This window comes from Desmodus rotundus, chromosome 8 (assembly GCF_022682495.2).
Source record: "Desmodus rotundus isolate HL8 chromosome 8, HLdesRot8A.1, whole genome shotgun sequence".
NCBI lineage: Eukaryota > Metazoa > Chordata > Mammalia > Chiroptera > Phyllostomidae > Desmodus > Desmodus rotundus.
Window position 1 is genome coordinate 70,747,485 of NC_071394.1, and position 24,587 is coordinate 70,772,071.

The 24,587-nt window shown below is 41.6% G+C and overlaps 1 protein-coding gene and 2 non-coding genes across 4 annotated transcripts in view; all 3 read left to right on the top strand.

Moving 5' to 3' along the window:
* The window catches only part of EIF4E3 (eukaryotic translation initiation factor 4E family member 3), a 170,496-nt gene that overhangs the window by 130,558 nt on the left and 15,351 nt on the right, over positions 1 to 24,587 (top strand). The window lies entirely within an intron of this gene.
* LOC112301331 (U6 spliceosomal RNA) lies at positions 17,358 to 17,464 on the top strand. Its single transcript, XR_002974474.1, has one exon. It is a non-coding gene; the product is annotated as a U6 spliceosomal RNA (small nuclear RNA).
* Positions 20,282 to 20,445, top strand: LOC112301315 (U1 spliceosomal RNA). Its single transcript, XR_002974465.1, has one exon. It is a non-coding gene; the product is annotated as a U1 spliceosomal RNA (small nuclear RNA).

Consider the following 24,587-nt stretch of genomic DNA (forward strand, 5'->3'; position numbering starts at 1 on the left):
CCCAGGATTCCACTCACAAGTCCTTTTTTGGATTTTAACTATTCTTGAAACACTGTATTCCCATACTAGCCATAAAAACAGTAGCCAGTGGGATCACTTGATGAGACCTTTCATGTGCCAAGGACTGTTCCAGGTGCATGATGCCCTGTCATGCATGGTGGTTACTAGCATTTTCTCCATTTTCTGGAAGTCTAAGCAACATACTTCAGTCACTTCTGCAAATGACCCAAGCTGTAAAAGATCACAATAACTGTAAAATTGTTGATTTTTAAATAAATAGCATGTGAACACAATACAAAACCCAAAAAGCAATGCAATGGAGAATCAGTCTTGTTCCTCCCTTCTCCCAGCCATCCCCTTCTCCTTCCTAGAGACCATGGGGGTTCTCACTTCCCTGGGTATTCTTTCAGAGTCTCTATATTAAAGGATAGATACATTATATAGATAGATAATAGATAGATAGATAGATAGATGATAGATAGGTAGATGTCCATAAAATGATAGCCTACTGTGTAGTTTTTTAGGGTTGCCATAACAAATCACCACAAACTGGTTGACTTGAAACAAGAATGTATTCTCTTACAGCTGGAGGCCAGATCTAGTTGTTTCTAGGCAGAATTGGTTCTTTCTGGTGGTCTGAGGGAAATCTTTTCCTGACTCTCTCCTAGCCTCTGTGGTTGCCAGCAGGCCTTGGCATTTTTTTGCTTATAGATGCATCACTCCAGTCTTTGCCTTCATCTTCACATGGCGCTCTGTCTGTGTCCAAGTTTTCCTCATCTTTTAAGGACATGTACTTAAACTTACTACTTCTGCAAATAAGGTCACATTCAAAGATACTAGGGATAAGGATTTCAACATATCTTTTTGAGGAGTACAGTTCAACCCACAACAGCCACAAAAGTTTGCTTCATATCTTACTTTTTTCATATGTCATTACGTTTTGAGTATTGGTCCATATCTGTACACAGATAGAGAGCTGCCCTTCCCAAGGCTGTATAAGGTTCCATCTTATGGACACCTCATAATCATTTAACCCCTCCTCTGCCAATGGATGTTTAGGTTTAACCAAACTTCTGCAATTTCATTCTCATTTTGACTTGTTCCCCTTTCTTCATTTTTAGAGAATAACTAAGCCATGTGTGAAAAGAAATTACTCCACATATCTTCACACATCTAGATTCCTCAGAGTCAGGATGACATCTAAGAACCTTTTTTAGATTGTTCGGAAATCTCTTTTGTTTCCCACTATGGGTGAGTAGTTTCACCAGTGTTTGCTGAGTGGTGACTGTAATGGTTCTTTACATGTGCACCACTTGTGGCACTGCATGAAAATACAGCTGTGGGGCTGCGCCCCAAACTATCTCCCCAGGGGGTGTGGCTTATTTTTAAGAAACTTTTCAGTGGTTCTAGTGGATAATTAGGATTGAGAGCCCCCAGACTGTGCCTTGAACTGTGTCAAATGTTGGGAAGATGGCGATAAATACAGGTCAGTCCTTGCCCTCAAGGATCCCATGGTTTCTTAAGAAAACAGACCCAGGAACAACTCCATGTGATCTGAATCTGCACGAGGGCCATCAGCACAGCCCAGGTGTGGGAGCTGGATGGGATGCAAGGGAGAGTGCTAATGCCTCCTTTGAAAGTTATAAGGTGAGTAGGAAATATCTGAGCTATGAAGTAAGAAAAGGGCAATGTAGGCAGAAGGCACAGCATAAGCAAGGACACAGAACACAGCAACCATGATGTGTGTGGAGAACCGCCAGTCCTGGGTCATGTGAAAATGCAGTGATGGAGGTGGGAAGGGAGGAAGTGAATCTAGGGAAAGCAGCCAATGTTGCATCACAGGGGTCTTTTGCATAGCTTCTGGTCTCCTAATACCTAAAATTAAGTTGCAAGCTGACAAATGCTTTGTCCCCAAGTCTCCTAAGGCAAACTTACTCACCCAGCAAGGCAAACCTAGAGGTCTGAAGAGGCTGATGAAGTGTCTCTCCTGGCAACCTGAGAGGTGGGACCAAGATACTGACAAAGAATTCCCAAGGATCCAGAGCCAATACATGTTGGTGCAGAAACAACCTGGATGCCACCAAGAAAAGGAATGAATGTGGGAACGGTGTCCTTTACAATCCCATCCTTGTATTTTAAGAAAATTGATGTTGCAAAACTAGGGAAGGGCTGGAGGAAGGTGAGGAGGAACCTGACCTTGTCTGAGTGGAGGCTGGCTATCTGGAGCCCAATCTGCCTCGTCAAACAATCCCTAATTGTTTTTAACAAGGTGTGTAAGTTATATTTGGCTTCCTCCACTCTGTGCAGTCTCCCTGTTGAGACTGTTTTTTTTTTATTTTCTTACGAAACAGTAAAGCCAATATAATTAAAAAGCAGTGAACATATTCACCTCCTGGTGACTGGGCAGGTAATTACCAGCTCCTTCTTGAGGAAGGTCTTGTTTTTCTTTTTTATGTGGCAATTTGAATAAAGAAGGAGATGGCAAGGCCGGAGGTGCTCCTGCAGACCAAGCCTTCCAATGTCATAGAAGCAACTGCTGCAACTCGAAGGTAGTGAGCCCAGAAAGTGTGTCTGCTCCATTCACCATTCACCATATATCCCATGGCCAGCACACTCCCTGCTACCTAAAGGGCACTCGATAAATGTTTATTGACTGACTGACAGCAAGGGAGGGAAGGACACAAATATTCTTGGATTATCAATTTGGCAGCATGCAGCATGGAAGGATTATCACAAATATTGTCCCAGTGAACTTTCTCCAAAATCCTATGGAGTTGGATATATATTTTAAATGACTAAGATTGGCAAGTGGGGAATAAAAAACAGGAGAGTTGGATGCCCAGCACAACATGCACAGGGTGAGCACTGGGAGTAAATGAAGTAAAGGGATGATAGAGAAGTTTTGTTAAATATTAATTTTCAGAGAGAAACAAGGGAGCATTGTAGCTTACCTGAGATGGAAAGCTGACATTTTCAGACCTGGGAAGAGATAAGAAACAAAAATCCCTGGTAATATAATCCTCAAGACCAGGAAGGCCTGTGGTGTGGGAAGGGTAAAAGGCAATCCCTCGTACACAGGGTGTCCGTCTCGGCCGTGGCTTCCAGACACACACTGCACATTAGGTAATGAGCTAAGTGCTTCCCGTCTGCTAGGATATTTACGGGTACCCAGGAAGCCTCCTGGGCACCCTGTGAGATGTGTTCTAGAAGTCCCATTTTACCAATGAGGAAGCATATTTGGGAGGCAGAGAAACTGGCCCAATCACACCACAGCGGTAAAACTAGGCTTGGAACCCAGAGTGGTTGTCTCCAAGCCTGGGCCCCAACCTCTGTGCTGCATTCACATCCCACTTTACCCGAACCTCCCACTTCATCTTAGATGCAGTCAAAATGCTTCCTTGTAACTGATTCTGAGCCTCCATCTCATGATTTCCCAACTGCATCTTTTCCCTACAAGGGAAATAGGGGTGAATGGGGCATGAACCCTTCAGAGACTTATGGTTTAGTAGCTGGACTAAGGAGATGGGCATACAGAACCAAGTCATGTATCACTAGTGCTGCACAGGACGGTCTCAGATGCCCACGGTGGCCTCACACGGTGCCATGCTTCACGTGTTTACTCAAGATACAGGATTCCAGGTGAGGAAGCCATGGCTCTGAGCCAGTGGTATCACAGAAGACTTGATGGAAGGGGTGACATCTGAGCACAGATAGGAAGGCTTGTGAGGCCCTAGGAGTGATGGGTGAGGAGTGATGGAGGAGTGATGGGCGAGGCCATGAGGGATGTGGGAACTTGAGGGTAGGCAAGCGTCAGATACGAGAAGGGAGAGATTGGAGGAAAGGTTGGCCAAAGTAACCCACACCAGGTAGCACACAGGATAAAGAGATTTGGACTTAACAGGCGACGAGAAGCTGTGGAAATCTTAAGCCACCTTCTTTTCCCAAAGGAAAGGACCTTTGGAACTATGCAGTGAATTTGGTGAACTGCAAACGATTGATAATCAGAGGAAGTCCCATAAGTCCTACACTCGTCAGTACTGCCTCAGTTGCCAGTGAGAGGAGCTTACTTCAAACTGGTTCAACCATGAAGAGATTAACTGGTTATGGTAAATCGAGAGTCCAGAATAAGGTTTGGGGCTTAAGACAGGGCCATATTGGAAGTTCATACCAGGCTGTGGGATTTAGGTCACTTTCTCTCTAACTTCTTGGTTCCTCTCTCCCTTCTGGAGGCTTCTTAAGTGGCTCCCCAAACCCCAGGCTCAGCCCTATCCTTTCAGCAACATCCCCAGTAAAGTAAATCTCTTACAACTAAAACACCAACCCACCTGGATTCCAGCCTCTTGGCCCTGATAGGCTCATGTGCCCATCTTTGAACTAATCTCTAAGACCAGGGGCACAGGGTTCTGTTGGGCCATACCTGAGCCCTAATCTCACCCCTGGGGTTGGAGGTGGAGCCAAACCCACCTGGAAATTGAGGACTGAGAGTGAGGGCGAGTCTTTTCTTCAAGGGGAAAGAAAACTCAGGGTGTTGTTACAAGAAGGAGGAGTAGCTTGGATTTGGCAGACAAAAACAACAGATGCCCACATGACACCTTGGAGAAGCCAGGCAGAGGATGAATGGTAATGCTTGGTGATAGTGTAAGTTCTCTGAGGTTCAAGGATTGGAGGAGTCCTCCATGGCCCCTTACCTTCCTATTACTGTACTCAGGTGGCAGGGTCCACAGTGAGTTTTATGGTTGCTAAGAGGAGTCCACAGAGAGAGGGAATGCAGGTGCTGAGTGGGCTGGGGGAGTAAAAATCAGATTGCAGGAAGTAGGAGTTCTGGTTTCTCTCAGGGTTTAGGAGCTGGTTTAGGAGCCAGAGGAAACAGTTGATATATTCATTTCTGTAACATTAGGCTGCAGTTACCAAACCAGGGTTTAATATGCATGCCCAGTTTTCCATGCAGTAAGCTGTTCTTATGCAGATAGAATTGCTACAAACACGTGCCCAGCCTATGCAGGCATCCTGTCCTGCAGCCTGTCTGCTGTGTGAGGCCTTTTATAAAGGGTGCGCTGATGAGGTATCTTCATGTGCCCCATAATATCTTTGAGATAATGATCTCCCCTTTCACTTTTGAGGGAAATTAAGTGGCCCTTGTTGGTCACAGGTGAGTCATGGTGGGCTGGTCCTCCTAAGGTAGGCTCTGAAACCACCAGCAGGTCTCAGAGGCTCTGGTCTGGAGTGCATCTGTCTCTAGATTCATCTCCAGCTCAACTCTGGCTGCTTAAAGATGCATCTGAGGCATTTAAAGACAGTACCAAAGCCCAGGCCTCCTTTCCAGGATTTTGATTCAGTCCATCTGGGGTAAAGCCCAGACTTAGGTTTTGCCTTCCCTTTTAAAGCTTCTCAAGTGATTCTAAAATACAGGTAGGCTGAGAGCTCCTGCTGTCACTGGAATTTGTCCTGAGTATGTCTCAGTACAGGTGTGCTTCCTGTAGTCATGTGTCCCCCCTTTCCTTTGTTCTCGCCTTTTCCTTTCATCCCCCCATACCTTACTCTTCCTGTGGATTGCCATTGAACCAAGTCCTTTAGTCAGGCAATCCCTCTGTCTTGGGCGCCAGTTCCCTGATCTATAAAATTCATGTGCCCAAGTTACATAATTCCCAGTCCTCTCTGGTTATAAGTTTCCTGAAATTTGAATTTCTAAAGTGCAGCCAACCCATCTTCAGGATCATAAGAAGCCTGTGAGGTTCAACTATCATTTGAGCCTCACACATGCTCCAAAGTCTTCCTGAAGTGGGAAGTTCTCATCTGGGAGTGATTTTGCACCCAGGGTACACTTGACACATTTTTGGTTACCACAAATTGGGTGCTATTGTTGTCTAGTGGGTAGAGACCAGGGATGCTGCTTAATCATCCAATGATACATAGTATAGTATGTATACACACACACACACACAAAATTGTCTGGCTCAAAATGTCAATACTATTGAGGTCGAAACACCTTGCATTTGGATGTTCAAGACCTCCATTCAAAACCCCAACCGGCATGACATGTTATTGTCAGTCTAGTTCTCTAAGGCTCACACCTACTTGATATGTCTGAGAAGCTACAAGAGGCTCTTCTCCATCATGCACATGAACTTGCTACATATTTTCTGGGTTTTACTGACTTTCCCTCAATATATAAACCACTTTCTGTACTGTGACACATGGTCACCAAAGCTTTTTTTTCCTTCTTCTCTCTTGTGTTTCTTCATGCCACACCAGTTTGAAGTGGGGGCGAGAGGGACATCTGTTTCAGCCTGAGCCTCTGGAGGAGGCCCTAAAAATGTCTTGAGAAGAGCTGAGGTGGAGACCAAAAAGGCAGCGTTGTGTGATGGGCCTGGACAGCCCTCTTCGCTCCAGACAAACAAAGCTAAAGGAAGCATAAAGAGCTCCCATCCTGTGTTTATATTGTTCCTATTTCATAGAGGGAGAAAAATTAAACACAAGAGATTCTTATCAGCATTTAAGAAGGAAAGATTTCTATGTAATTTTTCAGAGTCAATCAGCCAACTAGGCTTTGTCATTTACAAGATGAACACCATATATATGTGGAATGATGGTGTGTGAATTACCGAACTATTTGTTTGATTGAAGTTTTCTCAATTTCCCCCCAGTTGATGAAGTGCTTATACATCACTTATCTTGAGTTTGTGTTGCTGAAAAAGGAAGGAAGGAGAAAACCAATCAATTAGAAAGAGGGCTGGATCTTCAAATGACCCATTCGCCAGCCTGTGATTTTAGAGGGTTGCATCTGTAAAAAGAGGAGGTGATAGCACAACTTTGATTTAAATGCACTTTACAGAGGTTATATGAACTAAAGAGATATTCTCTAATGAACAAATAGAATGACCTTTGAATTTAACCCCTGTAACCATTCAAGATAAAAATTTTAAGCCTGTCTCAGAATAAGTCTGCATGCTAAATCAAGCTCTCTATAGAGAAAGCTTGTTAGATAAAATAATTGTAAAAATTTGAATAACTCTAGAAGGAATATTATTGCTATGAACTATTTTGAAATCAAGATATACAAATGAGTTAGTTTTATGGTTTTTAGGGTAATGAGCAATCTTAGCATCAGAAGATATGTTAGTGGAACTTTACTTAGCTATCATGGCGGAGGGAAAGAGGCAGTTTGGCCAGAATCATCAAAGCCTAGGTTGTTCTACACCAGTGATTTTCAACCTGTGTGCTGCAAGAATTTTTAAAACATGCTATACATGGCTATTTAATCAGTGCCACTGACCTCTTTTCCCTTAGATTGGGGTGTCGAACTCATTTTCACGGGGGGCCACATCAGCCTTGCAGTTGCCTTTAAAGGGCTGAATGTAATTTTAGGACCGTACAAATGTAACTACTCCTTAACTAGGGGCAAGGAGCTTGGCCCTGCTGCCGGGTAGAAACAAGGTGCCAGGCTGGATAAAACAAGGTGGAGGGCTGGATTTGGCCTGCAGGCCTTGTGTTTGCCGCCTGTGCCTTAGGTTGTCAAATAAAAAAATGACAACAGCCAACACAGCAATAGCTGTCCGGTGTAAATGAATTAAAGTCATACCTATTTTTTGTCATATCAGCAAAAAGTATAATATATTTTTTGGTGTAAATTACAGAATTTTAGTAATTAGTTTATATGTGCCAAGACACAAAAAAGGTTGAAAATCAGTTTTAGAGGAATGAGTGGCGATTCTAACTTACTCATTTACCTGGAACAACCAATGTCCCAAGACCCCAAGACTCTTCTGCTCTCCTCCCTGACAAGCCATTAGCAACAGGCCCAGTAAACCCATCTCAGGAAGCACTGGTCTTCATTAATGCATTGCTTTCCATGAGCTCTCTTAACCAACATTTTCTAATAAAACTCCAATTTTGAAGGTGTCTGATCCAAAAACTGCATAATTACCAAGTCAAATGTTTTATTTTCTGAATTTTTAAATATATTTTATTGATTATGCTATTACACTTGTCCCAGTTTCTCCCCTTTGCCCTCCCTCCATGGGTATGTCCCACTCCCTCAGGCAATCCCTCCTTAGTTCATGTCCATGGGTCATGCATATAAGTTCTTTGGCGTCCCCATTTCCCATACTGTTCTGAACATCCCCTTGCCTATTCTGTAACTACTGATTTGTACTTCTTAATCCTGCACCTTTTCCCCCTTTATCCCCCTTCCCCTTCCCAGCTGATAACCCTCCAAATGATCTCAAATCTATGATTCTGTTACTGTTCTGGTTGTTTGCTTTGTTTGTTTTTTTAGATTCAGTTGTTGATAGTTGTGAATTTGTTGCCCTTTTAATGTTCATAGTTTTGCTCTTCTTCTTCTTAAATAAGTCCCTTTAATATTTCATCTAATAATGGCTTCCTGATGATGAACTTGTTTAGCTTTGCCTTGTCTGAGAGGCACTTTATCTGACTTACAAATCTAAATGCTAGCTTTGCTGGATAGAGTAATCTAGGTTGTAGGTCCTTGCTTTTCATCACTTTGAATACTTCTTCCCAAGCCCTTCTAGACTGCAAAGTTTCTTTTGAGAAATCAGCTGATAGTGTTATGGGTACTCCTTTGTAGGTAACTAAATTCTTTTCTCTTGCTGCGTTTTAAGATTCTCTCTTTATCTTCAACCTTTGGCATTTTAATTATGATGTGTCTTGCTTGGTGTGGTCCTCTTTGGGTCCAACTTGTTGGGACTCCCTGTGCTTCCTGGACTTGTATGTCTATTTCCTTTAACAAATTAAGGGAGTTTTCTTTCATTATTTTTTTCAAATAAGTTTTCAACTTCTTGCTTTTCCTCTTCTGTTTCTGGCACCACCATGATTCAAATGTTGGTACATTTGAAGTTGTCCCAGAGGCTCCTTAAAATTACAGAAAAAATTTAAAAAAACTCTATCCTTGTTTTTTTGAATTTTTTTCTTCCTGCAATTTTGACTGAATGCTTTTTTAATCATTTATTTGATTCTCGGCTTCATCCTCTCCACTGTTGTTTCCCTGTAGATTTTTTCCTTATTTCACTTAGTGTAAACTTCATTTCTTCCTGTATGTTTTTGCTGTAGTACTCAGTGAGTTCCTTGAGCATCCTGATAACAGTGTTTTGAATTCTGCATCTGATAGGTTTGTTTTCTCTGTTTTGTTTAGTTCTTTTTCTGGGGTTTTGTACTGTTCTTTCATCTGGGCCATCTTTGGATCCTCAATTCAGCAGCCTCCTTGTGTTTGTTTCCATGTATTAAGTTGAGCTGCTTTGACTCCCTGTCTTAGGAACACCCATCTGGGTGAATATGGCTTTTTTAAATCCTTGCTTGTTGGACTTCCATGCAGCTCAAATTTCTGACAGTTCTGGCAGTTCTGGTTGTTGTTTGCTTGAAGATATAGTTGTGATTCTCTCTGTGGTTGCACAATGACCTATGCCTCCATCTTGACCAGGGGCCTCAAGTTCGTGGTTTTTTTTTTTTAAATTTTATGTATTTATTTTTAGACAGAGGAGAAGGGAGGGAGAAATAGAGGGAGAGAAACATCAATATGTGATTGCCTCTCGCGTGCCGCCTACCGGGGACCTGGCCCACAACCCAGGCATGTGCTCCAACTGGTAATTGAACCAGTGACCCTTTGGTTCACAGGCCCATGCTCAGTGTTGAGCTATACCAGCCAGGGCTCAAGTTCATGTTGTTTAAGCCACTAAGTTTGTGAAATTTCTTACAACAACGACAAACTAGCAAACTGTATTGAAGAGACACATCTCCAGGTATGGTAATAAGTAACTGGTTTTTTTAGGAGTGAATTTTCAGTTTCTTTATAGAGCTTCTATTAAGTGCCAGGTACTTGACATCCATTACTTCTGACCCACTGCATTAAACCTGTAGGGCAGGCATCAATGTTAACTCAATAGTCTTACCATTTCATAGATGATTCAACTGCTACTTGTAACAGTCAAGTACCCAGCCTAATGCCTCACTGCTAGTTGTGGCAGAGGTGGGATTCTAACACAGGTGTGTCAGCTTCAAATGCCCAGAGGCTCCTCACAAAACCACTAGTCTGCTCTTTCATGCCTTGTTTAGTACTCAGGTTGATTATGCTGTTTGTGATGGCAAAACAACCAATTTCACTTTTTAAGAAAATTGTATTGGTCTGTATGTGGTACAGACAGGCCAATTAATGCTCTCTCAGACTCTTCCTTTTTCATTCATTTAGTAAAGGTGGCCAGATGACGTGTTGGAAAAGACTCAAGGTCCTGTGAGAGTCTATCAATTTCAAGACCCTAAAGCAAGAGATCAGTAAACTCTCTGTGCAAGATCAAATAGCAAATATTTAAGACTTTGTGGGCCATATGAGCTTTGAAATAGCGATACTCAACTCTGCTGTTATTAGCATGAAAGCAGCAGAAGGCAATACACAAATGAACAGGAGTGGTCATGTTCCAATAAAACTTTATTTACAAAAAATGGACAGAGGCTGGATTTAGCCTGAGGGCTATAGTTTTCCAACCCATACCTTAAAGCAGAGACAGCAAGGTGGACACCAGTAATTGAAACTTGGCCAAAGGTGTCTATGATCAACTCATATAATGTTCAGTTCTTAAAAACTGTTAGGAAGGGAAATTTAGAAAACAATCCCATTCAACCCTGGCTGGTGTGGCTGAGTGGATTGAGTGGCAGCCTGTGAACCAAAGGGTCACTGGTTCAATTCCCAGTCAGGGCACATGCCTGGGTTGTGGGCCAGGTCCCCAGTGCAGGGGTGCGTGAGAGGAAACAACATATTGATGTTTCTCTCCCTTTCTTCCACCCTTCCCATCTCTGTAAAAATAAATAAATAAAATATTTAAAAAGAAAAAAAAATCCCATTTACAATTGCTTCAAAATAGTAAAATATCTAGGAATAAATTTAGCCAAGAGTGTAAAAGATCTGTACTCAGAAAATTATAAGACACTGAAGAAAGAAACTGAGGAAGACACAAATAAGTGGAAGCATATACTGTGTTCATGGATAGGGAGAATTAACATCATTAAATGTCCATACTACCCAAAGCAATCTATCGATTCAATGCAATTTCTATCAAGATATCAATCATGTATTTCACAGAACTAAAAAAAAAAATACTACAAAAATTGGTTTGGAGCCACAAAAGACCCTGGATAGCAACAATGATCTTGAGGAAAAAGAAAACAAACCAAATTTGGAGGAATCATGCCACCTAATATCAAACTATACTAGAAGGCTATAGTAATCAAAACAGCATGGTAGTGGCATAAAAATAGACACATAGATCAATGGACCAGAGTAGAGAGTCCAGAAATGAGCTTATGCCTTTATAGTTAATTAATATTTGACATAGGGGGCAAAAACATTCAATGAGCTGAAGATAGTTTATTCAATAAGTGGTGTTGGGAAAATTGGACAGATATATGCAGAAAGATGAAACTAGACCACCTTCTCATGCCACACATTCGAATAAGTTCAAAATGGATCAAACACTTAAATATTAGACTTGAAACCATAAAAATCCTAGGAGAAAATATAGGCAGTAAAATTTCAGACATCGCTTGTAGCAATAATTTTTTCTGATATGTCTTCTCAGGCAAGGGAAACAAAAGAAAAAATAAACAAATGGGATTACATCAATTAAAAAATTTTTGCACAACAAATGAAACCATCAACATAATGAAAGGACAACCCACTGAGTGGGAGAACATATTCGCTGATACATGTGATAAGGGGTTAATACCTGAAATTTATAAAAAACTTATCAAGCTCAACACCAAAAACAAAACAAAGCAAAACAAAACCCACAACCAATCCAATTAAAAAATGGGCAAAGTACCCGAATAGACACTTCTCCAAAGAGGACATACAGATGGCGAAAATATGCCCAATGCCACTAATGATTAGAGAAATGCAAATTAAAACCACAATGAGATATCACCTCACACCTGTTAGAATGGCCATCATCAATAAATCAACAAGTATTAGCGAGGATGTGGAGAAAGGGAAACCCTAGTGCACCGTTGGTGGGAATGCACACTGGTGCAGCCACTGTGGAAAGCGGTATGGAGTTGCCTCGAAAAATTAAAAATGGAACTGCCTTGTGACCTGCAGATTCCACCTCAGGGAATTTATCTGAAGAAATCTGAAGCACTAATTTGAAAGAATATATGCACCCCTATGTTCATTTCAGCATTATTTACAGTAGCCAAGATTCGGAAGCAGCCCAAGTGTCCATCAGTAGATGAGTGGATATGACAGCTGTGGTACATTTACACAATAGAATACCTACTTGGCTGTAATAAAGAAGAAAATTTTACCCTTTGCGACAGCATAAATGCTAAGAGAAATAAGCCAGTCAGAGAAAGACAAACACTATAAGATTTCACTCATATCTGGGATCTAATGAACAAACTGAATTAACAAGCAAAATAGACACAGACTCACAGAGAGAGAGTAGGCTGAGAGTTCTTGGTGGGGTGGGGGTTGTGTTGGGATGTGGAGGAATTGGGCAAAAAAAAGAAAAAGAACTCATGGACATGGACAACTGGGTGGTGATTGCAGTGGCAGGGAGAGGGATAGGTGGAGGTGGAAGAGGGCATAAGGGGGATAAGTGATCATGGAAAAAACAATAAAAATAAACTATTAAAATAAGTACAAAAATTAAAAAAATAAAGTAATAAAAAATTTTAAAAAGTTAAATGTCAACATTTAAACAATCAAGATATTTATTTCATGCCAGGAGCTGAGTGTTTCTGACTCTGTTGAGAAATTGGAAGGCCTCGGGTTTGGCCTCTTTCTCATGATGGGGAGGAGCTGTACAGCTGTTCCCTAGAAGCAGTCATGCTCTACCCAGCATGCCACAATCCTCACCCCTCTCTATTGTTTTCCTCATGCCAAGTGTTTGTTGTCCTAGAGATCTTTAACCTAGCTATGTTTTCTACTTGTTCTCGTCTGCCTGGTACCCTGAACACCTGCATTTTTACCCCCATTACAAGAGGAAAAGTTACCAAAAGATGTTTGATTGATGGGAAGAGGGTCTTTTCAGAAACAGTCTTGGAAAGTAAAGGCCAAATGATAAAACTTGGGTTTGATTTATGTTTGATTTTTTAAAAGTATAATGACTTGTCTATTATCAGACAGTGAAGGATAATTTTCACCTAGCCTAGCTTCCATTGTAAAATGCAAACCACTTAGCCATTTGACACTGAAAAGCTGTGAATAAGACTGGCTCTAGGCCAAAATGTGAAGTGTGTCAGGGTGGTACCACATTACCTCCAAGCCAATCTTCTCCTCACATTCCCTTCTTCCTATCTTAAAAACTCGGTGTCCTTACTGCTCAGTTCTCTTCTACTCACCTTGGGTGTAACTGTTTTTTTTTTTTTAAAGCTTTTTCTCTAAATGTAAATGAGAACATTAAAGATTATTTTATTGGAAGGCATCTAATAATATCATTCATAATAAAGAGACAAGACACAAATAATTTCCTGTTATGTTTACCCAAGGATATTCACATTTTAATTCAAAGGAGAAATTGAAGTTTATTGGATGTGTAATTGTAGAATTTGGAATATTCTACCTTTCCAATATGTGAAATCACAGTGGTATTCATCCATTCCTAAAGTTGGCCCTAAGGGTAGCTTTAGCCAAAACCTGAGACTATGTTTGACCATTGTAGATTTATTACAATGCATCTGAACTAGGGTCTTTTGAAAGGTTTCCCTTGACCACTGTTTTTTTGCTCTGCAAATTGGAGGGGTTGGTATTTGTACTCCTTGGTGTCATCACTTGCTCATCTGCCAGGTATTCCTTGAAAATACCACCAGATTTTCATCACAGACTTCCAGGAACTCAATACCAACCCAGGAGAGTTGACAGTAGTGGTGAAGCCAGTATTGCCTTCCCATGAGGTAAATATAAAGGTCTGCTCTTACGGTCCATGAGTGCAAAGACCGTATGTGCGTCATGTGGAATATCCAGTAGCCAAAAAATACATTTTGTGGGCACTGGGCCCCTTTGGAGACTAGAGAAGTGTAAGGAATGCTTCTCCCTGAACACAGAAGGGGGATCTCTGGTCTCAGGCAGGCTCATGCCAGAATGAAGTGGTTGTGTCATTTGGATGGGGTTATGCTCACAGCGTAGGCACTTTAAAGACTGGGTCATTTTGACAAAACAACCCACCAATTTTGAAAACTGGGCAGAAACAGCTCCAAAGATTTGGTTTGTATTTGGGTTCTTTTTAAGGTTAATGTGATTTTTTTTTTTTTGGAGGGGTGCAGACAGTAATTGCCTCAAGAGACAGCAGAGAGGCAAAGCCTTTGGTGCTGGTGGTTTGATGCTTGAGAACTATGACTATCAATTTCAGGGTGAAGAGTGGGGACAGGGGAGTCTGCAACAGAGAAGACACCACTAGGCCGAGCTGTGATAACTGGTAGGCTCCAAATCAGTGCTGCTTGTCCAGACATTTAAACAGGCTTTTCAGATATTGCAGCCCTTCTGGGTCCTCCTGAGAGCAGGACATTCCCAGCTCTGTCTAGGTTTCTCATATAATACATTTGCAAACTTTGTTAAACCTTGCCACTTTGTTGCTCTACACTCTGCAGAGGCTTCTGTCTCACTCAGAGTAAATCCAAACACCTCCATGGCACTACCTGATCGGGCCCTGTCACCTTTCAGCTCTCACTACCCTTTCTTGTTTCTGTTCCTCTAGCACAGCAGGCTGCTCTAGGATGTTTGTGCTTGCTGTCCTCCCTGCCCAGAACATTCTTACCCAGCTATTTTTATGGATGTTCCCTTGACTTCATTGAAGCCTTCTCTGGCTACCACAGCCTATATGCCAGATCCGCAAGTAACGCCATTCCCTTCAATAATGATTCATTGTAACGTTGATGAAAAAGAAAAAAAAAAAAAAAGTCGATCCCTGAGGAGGCCACTGTGTAGAGTTTGCACATTTCCCTGTGTCTGGAAGGGTTTCTTGAGGACTCCAGCTTCCTCCCACATCTCAAAGATGTGCACGTGAGGTGAAGGTGTGCCTCCATCCTCCCTGTGTGAGTGAGCGTGAGTGTGAGTGTGCGTGGCTCTACACTGGAGGGACCTCCTGCTCAGGGTGGTTTCTGCCTTGTGCCCAGAGCTGCTGGGACAGGCTCGCATCACAGGTCACTCTGAAATGGAACAAGCGGGTTGGAAAATAATTATCATTTTGATTAATTCATCCTTCTTAAGTGTGTGTATAGCTCACATTTATTTCAATGTTGAATATTAGAAATATTTAGGGTTTTTATTTAGAAATCTGTAGATGTTTCTGTGACCAGATATATGCCAGAGGAACTTAACATACATATATAATTTATAAATAAATATACATAAATTTGAGCAGGCTTGAAAAATTTTAGTGATGGATATGCATGATCACAAAAATTTTGGACACTTCAATATGACACATTTTTAAAAAATCGAGCTCAAGATCATATTATTTTTCTTAAAAACCATAGTTTGTGACTGGCCTTAGAAATAAAAAGCTCCAGGGAGAACCAAGATGGCGGCTTAGGTAGACACACTGCGCCTCCTCGCACAACCAGAACTGACAGAGAATCGAACAGCAAGGGGGACCAACACCAAGAAAATAGAAAATAACCATTCATCCAGACTGGTAGGAGGGGCGGAGACGGGCACCGGGGTGGAGAGGACTCGCGTGGCTGTGGCGGGACTGAGACTGGCGGAGTGTGGGACAAATGGCGCAGGCAGTCTGAGCACTAGCAGACCCTGCGGCCCCACATTTGCGCAGATAAACCCAGAGGGCCGGACTCAGAGTGGCGGAGAGTGGGGCAGGCAGAGTGGCGGGTAGCACCCCGGGGCCCCACATTCACCCACAGATAAACCGCACAAACGGCAGGGAGCGAAGCAGACCGCGTAACCCAGGGCTCCAGCTCAGGGAAATAAAGCCTCAAACCTCTGATTGAAAACACCCGTGGGGGTTGGGGCGGCAGCAGGAGAGACTCCCAGCCTCACAGGAGAGGTCGTTGGAAAGACCCACAGGGGCCTAGAGTGTGCACAGGCCCACCCACTCAGGAACCAGCACCAGAGGGGCCTAGTTTGATTGTGGGTAGCAGAGTGAAATATTGAAAGCCGGAGGAGAGTGAGGCGGGAGCCATTGCTCCCACTCGGCCCCTCCCCCTCGTACAGCGTCACAGCGCAGCGACCAGCGTTACCCCGCCCTGGTGAACACCTAAGGCTCCGCCCCTTAAAGTAACAGACGCGCCAAGACAAAAAAAAAAAAAAAAAAAAGGCCCAAATAACAGAACACTTCAAAGCTCCAGAAAAAATACAACTAAGCAAGGAAGAGATAGCCAACCTATCGGATGCACAGTTCAAAGCACTGGTTATCAATATGCTCACAGACTTGGTTGAATCTATTCGAAAAACAGATGAAAAAATGAAGCCTATGCTAAGAGAAACAAAGGAAAATGTACAGGGAACCAATAGTGATGAGAAGGAAACTGGGACTCAAATCAATGGTGTGGACCAGAAGGAAGAAACAAACATCCAACCAGAAAAGAATGAAGAAACAAGAACTTGGAAAAATGAGGAGAGGCTTAGGAACCGCCCGGACGCCTTGAAACGTTCCAACATCCGAATTATAGGGGTGCCAGAAGGAGAAGAGGAAGAACAAAAAATTGAAAACTTATTTGAACAAATAATGAAGGAGAACTTCCCTAATCTGGCAAAGGAAATAGACTTCCGGGAAGTCCAGGAAGCTCAGAGAGTCCCAAAGAAGCTGGACCCAAGGAGAAACACACCAAGGCACATCATAATTACATTACCCAAGATTAAATGCCAGGACCTACATCCAAGATTACTGTATCCAGCAAAGCTATCACTTAGAATGGAAGGGAAGATAAAGTGCTTCTCAGATAAGGTCAAGTTAAAGAAGCTCATCATCACCAAGCCCTTATTATATGAAATGTTAAAGGGAGTTACCTAAGAAAAAGAAGATCAAAAATTGGAACAGTAAAAATGACAGCAAACTCACAGTTATTAACGGCCACACATAAAACAAAAACGAGAGCAAACTAGGCAAACAACTAGAACATGAGGGTTGTCATTAAGGGAGTGGGAGGGGGAGAGAGGGGGAAAGGTACAGAGAATTAGTAGCATAGATGATAGGTGGAAAATAGACAGGGGGAGGGTAAAAATAGTGTAGGAAATGTAGAAGCCAAAGAACTTATAAGTATGACCCATGGACATGAACTATAGGGGGGGAATGTGGGAGGGAGGGGGGTGGGCAGGATGGAGTGGAGTGGGGGGGGAAATGGGACAACTGTAATAGCATAATCAATAAATATATTTAAAAAAAAATAAATAAAAAGCTCCAATGCTCCCTTTGGCAGCACATATACTGAAGTTGGAACGATACAGAGAGGATTAGCATGGCCCCTGCGCAAGGATGACACGCAAATCTGTGATGCCCATTGAGTATATAGTGCATTGCCCAGGTTAGCATTCTCATACCCTTTGATTAGCTTGGGAGAAATATGAATCAAAGAACAATGCGTGGTACTCAATAGCAAAATTGTGAATTCACTATAGAAAAGTAAAATACAAAAATAAAATAAATAAGAAGCTCCATCTCTTAAAAGATTTCAATAAATTTTTATCTCCAAATACTTATTTTAAAAAAGATTTTATTTATCATGGGCATGGACAAAAGTGTGGTGATTGCGGGGAGTCGGAGGGCATAAGGGGACTAAATGGTAATGGAAAAAATACAATAAGGATTTTAAAAAGAACAAAAAATCCCACGTCTGAAGTTCTTAAAAAATAAAAAGATTTTATTTATTTTTAGAGAGAGGGGAAAGGAGGGAGAAAGAGGGGGAGAAACATCGTCCCCTCCTGGGGACCTGGCCCACAACCCAGGCATGTGCCCTGACTAGGAACTGGACTGGTGACCTTTTGGTCCATGGAACAATGCCCAACCCACTGATCCACACCAGTCAGGCTCTCCAAATACTTTTGAAATGCCATCACACCCCTGTAGTAATGTGTTGTCTGAACACCTGCACAAGGTTGAGTCTTTCATTCAGGTCTTGAGGGATAACACTTTTCTTTCATGGTTTTCTCAAAGTTTGAGTGACAGCATTACAAAGTCTTTTCAGATTAAGTGGAGTTCTTCAGATGCTTTAAATCCAAAAATATTTTTAAAGACAAATATAATAATATAGCAAAAGAAAACTTGTGGGTGAGAAGAACTGATTAAAAAGAAAAAAGACAACTAATGAAGGCTCAAAGCAGAAAGCAGGAAATTATTCTGGAGAGACAGCAAATGTGGTTAGAGAACTACAATAATTCAAGTCTGGGATATATTCTAAATTATTGAAATCTGAATGACTCTCATATTCTATTAAAGAGGGAAAATGGTATTAGAATAAATATTAAAAGGAGTCAAGATCTCGGGAGCATTAATCTTGCCTATTATTAGCTTCTTTCATATACGCATCTGTCCTCTTCTTGTAAACTCACATTACCCTCCACCCTCTACCACAACCACCCCTTCTGGTGCTTTTCACAGAGTAAACTCCTAATGAGAATCTTTAACAAACTGCTAAAAAAATACACTCATGATGGAAGCTGTCTCTATAGCACACTATGACCATGGAGTGAAAAGTGAAAGTTACATTGACGCTTTAGGTTGATATCAGTTACTCTAATTGCATTCCAACAAATGTGATTACAGCACTACTCCACTATTCAGAGCCAGGTACAGTGCTTGGCGTTGGGAGCAGATGAGACCCAGTCCTTGTCCTCAAGCAGCTGAATATTTTGTGGGGAGATGGGTTGGAGTGTTACAGTCCTATAACATGATGAATTTTCCCCTCCCCCCCCCCAAGAATGAGAGCAGTACCACGGGACCATGTAGAAAGAGTAGGTCAGTGAAAAAAAAAAAAAAGCTAGTTTGATTTTTAGTTTTTTGAAGAACATCTGTACTGTTTCCATAGTGGCTGCACTGATTTACATTCCCACAGTGCACACACTTGACAATACTTGTTGTTTCTTGTCTTTTTTTGATAATAACATTCAATAGGTGTGAGGTGATGATGTGGACACCGGCAAGCAGTGTCCTCGGCATTGGGGCTGAGACAAATTCACATGGACTACTGAAGTCCTGTGGAGGAAAAGGGACGGCATGGCCACTCTCTCAAGAGAGAAGAGTGCTCCAACCCTTGCCTTGACAGGATTTTATTGGCTTAATTTGCATAGGAATACGGGTATATGGAAAGCTCATCAATCATTGTCAGGCTGTAATAATCAAAGAGATAACATTCAAAGAACTCTGAGGGCTTATTTTGAGTCAGGGTCAGATAGCTATAGGACCATAAAACTTTGGAGAAACAAACTCATTTCATGCTTGGACCCTTATCATTTACATTGAGGGTATTAGCAAAGCAGCTTTCACAGGATTTTATGCATTCTTTCTTAGGCCTGATCTCCCCTGGGGAACCCACCCTTTCCACCACAGGGCCGCACCCACCTCCGGCATTGTTTCAGGTTTAGGTCAAGCAGGGGAAGTAAGGCAGCCAAGAGATTAGGAGACTTCTTGCAGACAGAATGAGGACTCAGGCCATGTCAAAGCCAAGGGACAAGGGTCCATCACCCCCTTTCTCCATAGCCCCCCAAGTCCTTCTCTGAGGGCCCCCTCGTGACCGTGCCTGTCTTAGGTCATCCCTCCCTTGAGGAATCTTACCCGACATTGACTAACTGGTCATGCACTGGGGGTCAGGCAGGGTGAAGTAAAGTGGGCAGAGGCGGTGCTCCTGCCAGGGAGATAAGCATTGTCTCCTTAGTGGCTTAGGGTCTCTAGGTCTCTGACTCAACCTTAGCCATGGAGGGTTACAACTTCTGAAACCAGGCAGGGCAGTTCCCAACAAGGTGATATCTCATTGTGCATTTTATCCTGAGATTAATGATATTGAGCATCTTTTAATGCACCTGTTGGCCATTTATATGTCTTCTTTGGGGAAAAAAAATGTCTATTTAGATTCTCTGCTCACTTTTTAATTGGATTGAGATTTTTTGCAAAGTTGATTTTTTAATACTATGATCATACTAAACTCATTTATTAATTCCAAAAGGATTTTTCCCTCATAGGTTTATTGGGATTTTCTATATAGACAATCATATCATCTGTGAATAGGCAGTTTTATTTCTTCTTTTCTGAGCTGAATGTCTTTTATTTCTGCTTCTTGCTTTATTGCCCTATCTAGAACTTTCAGTATGATGTTGAAAAGAAGTGATAAAAGTATACTTGCCTGGCAGGGGAGATACCATTATCACGAAGGTGGTTTTCTCAGGGTGAGGCTCACCCATTGCACTCTGGGTGTGCTGACCCCTGTGATTACCTCAAATGTGGGAAACTCAACTGTATAATTTGTGGTAGTGGGGAACTGTGTTTGCACTGTCCCCTGGGAAAAAAAGTGAAAAAGTAGACATCCTTGTCTTGTTCCCAATCATAGGAGTAAGTATAAAGTCTTTTATCATTAAGCATAACACCCTCTATCAAGTTGATGATGTTTTCTTCTATCTCTAGTTTGTTGAGTGTTTTCTTATCATGAATAAACAATGAATTTTATCAATTTTTTTATGCATCAAGTATATGATCATGTGGTTTTTCTTCTCTAGTCCTCTGATGTGATAGACTGCATGGATTATTTTTGAATCTTAATAGGCTTACATCCCTGATACAAACCCCACTGGGTTGTGATATGAGTTTCTTTTTATACGTTGTGGATTAGATTTGCTAATATTTTGTTAAGAAGTTTTGCAGTTATGTTCATGAAGAATATTGGTCTGTAGTTTTCTTGTACTCTTTTCTGGTTTTGGCATAAGGGTAATGCTGGCCTCATAGAATAAGTTGGGAAGTGTTTTCTTCTCTTCGGTCTTCTGGAAGAATGTTTAGAATTAGTTTCATCTCATCTTTAAATGTTTGGTAGAATTTTCCAATGAAATCATCTGACCTGAAGATATTTTTATTTGTTTTTTAACTATTAATTTGATTTTTAGAAGTTGATTTTTCACTACGAATTCAATTTCTAGAAGTAAATATAAGATTGTTCAGGTTATATATTTCTTCTTGATTGAATTTTGATAGTTTTTTTTTAATAAATTGATTCATTGGAAAACAGTATGGAATTTCCTCAAAAAACTAAAAATGGAATTGCCTTTTGATCCAGCAATTCCACTGCTGAGATTATAGCCTAAAAATTTTTTAAAAAATATATATATATATATATTGATTATGCTATTACAGTTGTCCCATTTCCCCCCCTTCACTCCCCCTGCACACCCCATCCCTCCCACATTCCCCCCCTATAGTTCATGTCCATGGTTCATACATATAAGTTCTTTGGCTTCTACATTTCCTATACTATTCTTACCCTCCCCCTGTCTATTTTCCACCTACCATTTATGCTACTTATTTTCTGTACCTTTCCCCCCTCTCTCCCCCTCCCACTCCCCTGTTGATAACCCTCCATGTGATCTCCATTTCTGTGGTTCTGTTCCTGTTCTAGTTGTTTGCTTAGTTTGCTTTTGGTTTTTGTTTTAGATGTGGTTGTTAATAACCGTGAGTTTGCTTTCATTTTTATTGTTCATAATTTTTTATCTTCTTTTTCTTAGATAAGTCCCTTTAACATTTCATATAATAAGGGCTTGGTGACGATGAGCTCCTTTAACTTGACCTTATCTGAGAAGCACTTTATCTGCCCTTCCATTCTAAATGATAGTTTTGCTGGATACAGTAATCTTGGATGTAGGCCCTTGCCCTTCATGACTTGGAATACTTCTTTCCAGCCCCTTCTTGCCTGTAAGGTCTCTTTGGAGAAATCAGCTGACAGTCTTATGGGAACTCCTTTGTAGGTAACTGTGTCCTTTTCTCTTGCTGCTTCTAAGATTCTCTCCTTCTGTTTCATCTTAGGTAATGTAATGATGATGTGCCTTGGTGTGCTCCTCCTTGGGTCCAGCTTCTTTGGGACTCTCTGAGCTTCCTGGACTTCCTGAAAGTCTATTTCCTTTGCCAGATTAGGGAAGTTCTCCTTCATTATTTCTTCACATAAGTTTTTAATTTTTTGTTCTTCCTCTTCTCCTTCTGGTACCCCTATAATTCACATGTTGGAACGTTTCAAGATGTCCTGGAGGTTCCTAAGCCTCTCCTCATTTTTTTGAATTCTTGTTTCTTCATTCTTTTCTGGTTGGATGCTTCTTTCTTCCTTCTGGTCCACACCGTTGATTTGAGTCCTAGTTTCCTTCCCATCACTATTGGTTCCCTGTACATTTTCTTTTGTTTCTCTTAGCATAGCCTTCATTTTTTCATCTAATTTGTGACCAAAGTCAACCAATTCTGTTAGCTTCCTGATTACCAGTGTTTTGAACTGTGCATCTGATAGGTTGGCTATCTCTTTGTTGCTTAGTTGTATTTTTTTCTGGAGTTTTGATCTGTTGTTTCATTTGGGCCTTTTTTTTTTTTTTTTTAACTTGGCACGCCTGTTACGTAAAGGGGCAGAGCCTTAGGTGTTCACTGGGGCGGGGTAACGCTGGTTGCTGCACTGTGACACTGTACATGGGGGAGGGGCCAAGAGGGAGCAGTGGCGCTTGCTCCACTCTCTGCTGGATTTCAGTCACTCCATCTGCTACCCATAATCAAACTGGGCCCCTCTAGTGCTGATTCTCGAGTGGGTGGGCTTGTGCACGCTCTAGGCCCCTGTAGGTCTCTCCAACGACCTCTCCTGTGAGGCTGGGAGTTTCTCCTGCTGCCGCTTCAACCCCCACAGGTGTTTTCAATCAGAGGTTTGAGGGTTTATTTCCCTGTGCTGGAGCCCTGGGTTGCACAGTCTGCTTCGTTCCCCCCACCATTCCTCCCGGTTTATCTATGCATGAATGTGGGGCCAAGGGGTCTGCTAGCTGTCGTACTGTCTGCCCCATTCCACAATCCGCCACCTCACTGGGTCCACCAGCTGCCAACTTGCCGGGAGTCCTCTCTGCTCCAGCTGCCCATCCCCGCCCCTCCTACCAGTCTGGATGAATGTTTCTTCTTTATCTCCTTGGTTGTCGGACTTCCATACAGTTCGATTTTCTGTGAGTTCTGGTTGTTTTTTGTTTTTAAATTGTTGTTGTCCTTCTTTTGGTTGTGCGAGGAGGCACAGTGTGTCTACCTACGCCTCCATCTTGGCCGGAAGCCCCATACCCTAAGAATCTTGAAACACCAATTCAGAAGAACCTAGGCACCTCTATGTTCATAGCGGCATTATTTACAATAGCCAAGTACTGGAAACAGCCTAAGTGCCCATCAGTAAATGAGCGGATCAAAAAACTGTGGTACATTTATACAATGGAACATTATGCAGCAGAAAGAAAGAAGGAACTCCTACCTTTTGCAATGGCATGGATGGAACTGGAGAGTATTATGCTAAATGAAATAAACCAGACAGGAAAAGGCAAATACCATCTGATCTCACCTGTTAGTGGAACCTAGTGAACAAAACAAACAAATAAGCAAAATAGAACCAGAGTCATGGAAACAAGGAACAGTCTGACAGTGACCACAGGGGAAGGGGAAGGGGGATAAAAGAGGAAAGAAGGGGAAGAGCCTAGTTAAAGAACGAGTATAAATGACCCATGGACATGGACAACAGGGTGGGGATTGACTGTGGGAGCAGGGAGTGGGCTGGGCAGGGAGAGCAATGGGGGAAAATTGGGACAACTGTAATAGAACAACAATATAAAAATACTAAAAAAGAGAGAAATTATTTCATTATTTCTAAGTTTTTGAACTTATGTGCATAGAATTCTTCATAATATTTCTCATTATGATTTCAGTGTGGAGTTTGTAGTGATATCTCCTCTTTCATTTTTAATGTTATTATTTGATATCTTTCTGTTTTTCTTTATCAGTCTGGCTAGTAGTTTATCAATTTTATTGATCTTTTTAAAGAACCAGATTTCATTTCATTGATTATTTTCTATTATTTTTACTTAATGTGTTAATTATTGCATTTATTAAGTCTTCCTTTTCTTGCTTTAGGATTATTTGCTCTTATTTTGGTTGTTTCTTAAGTTGGGGGCTTTATTTGTTGATTGAACACCTTTCTTTCCAACCAGTATTTAGGGCTACGAATGTCCACATAAGCACTGCTTTAGCGCATCCTGCATTTTGATGTGATTTGCTTTATTTTATTCAATTCAAAATATTTTCTAACTTCCTTTGGAACACAGTTATAATAACTTTTTATGTCTTTGCTTGATAATACAAAAGTTAGTGTTAGTGGGGGTTGGTTTTGATTGCTTTTTCTCCTTATGGTTCCTGTTTTCTTGTTTCTTTACATGCCTAATTTGTAATAGGATGCCAGGCACTTTGAATTTCACCTTGTTGAGTGCTAGATATTTTTATGTTCCTATAAACATTCTTATACTTTGTTCTGGGACAAGGTTAAGTTACTTAGAAATACTTTGTTCTTTGCAGGTCTTGCTTTTCAGCTTTGTTGGCTGGGACCAGCTCATCATTTAGTGAGGGTTAATTGTTTCCCGTACGTGTGGAAAGACCCTTCTGAGTCTT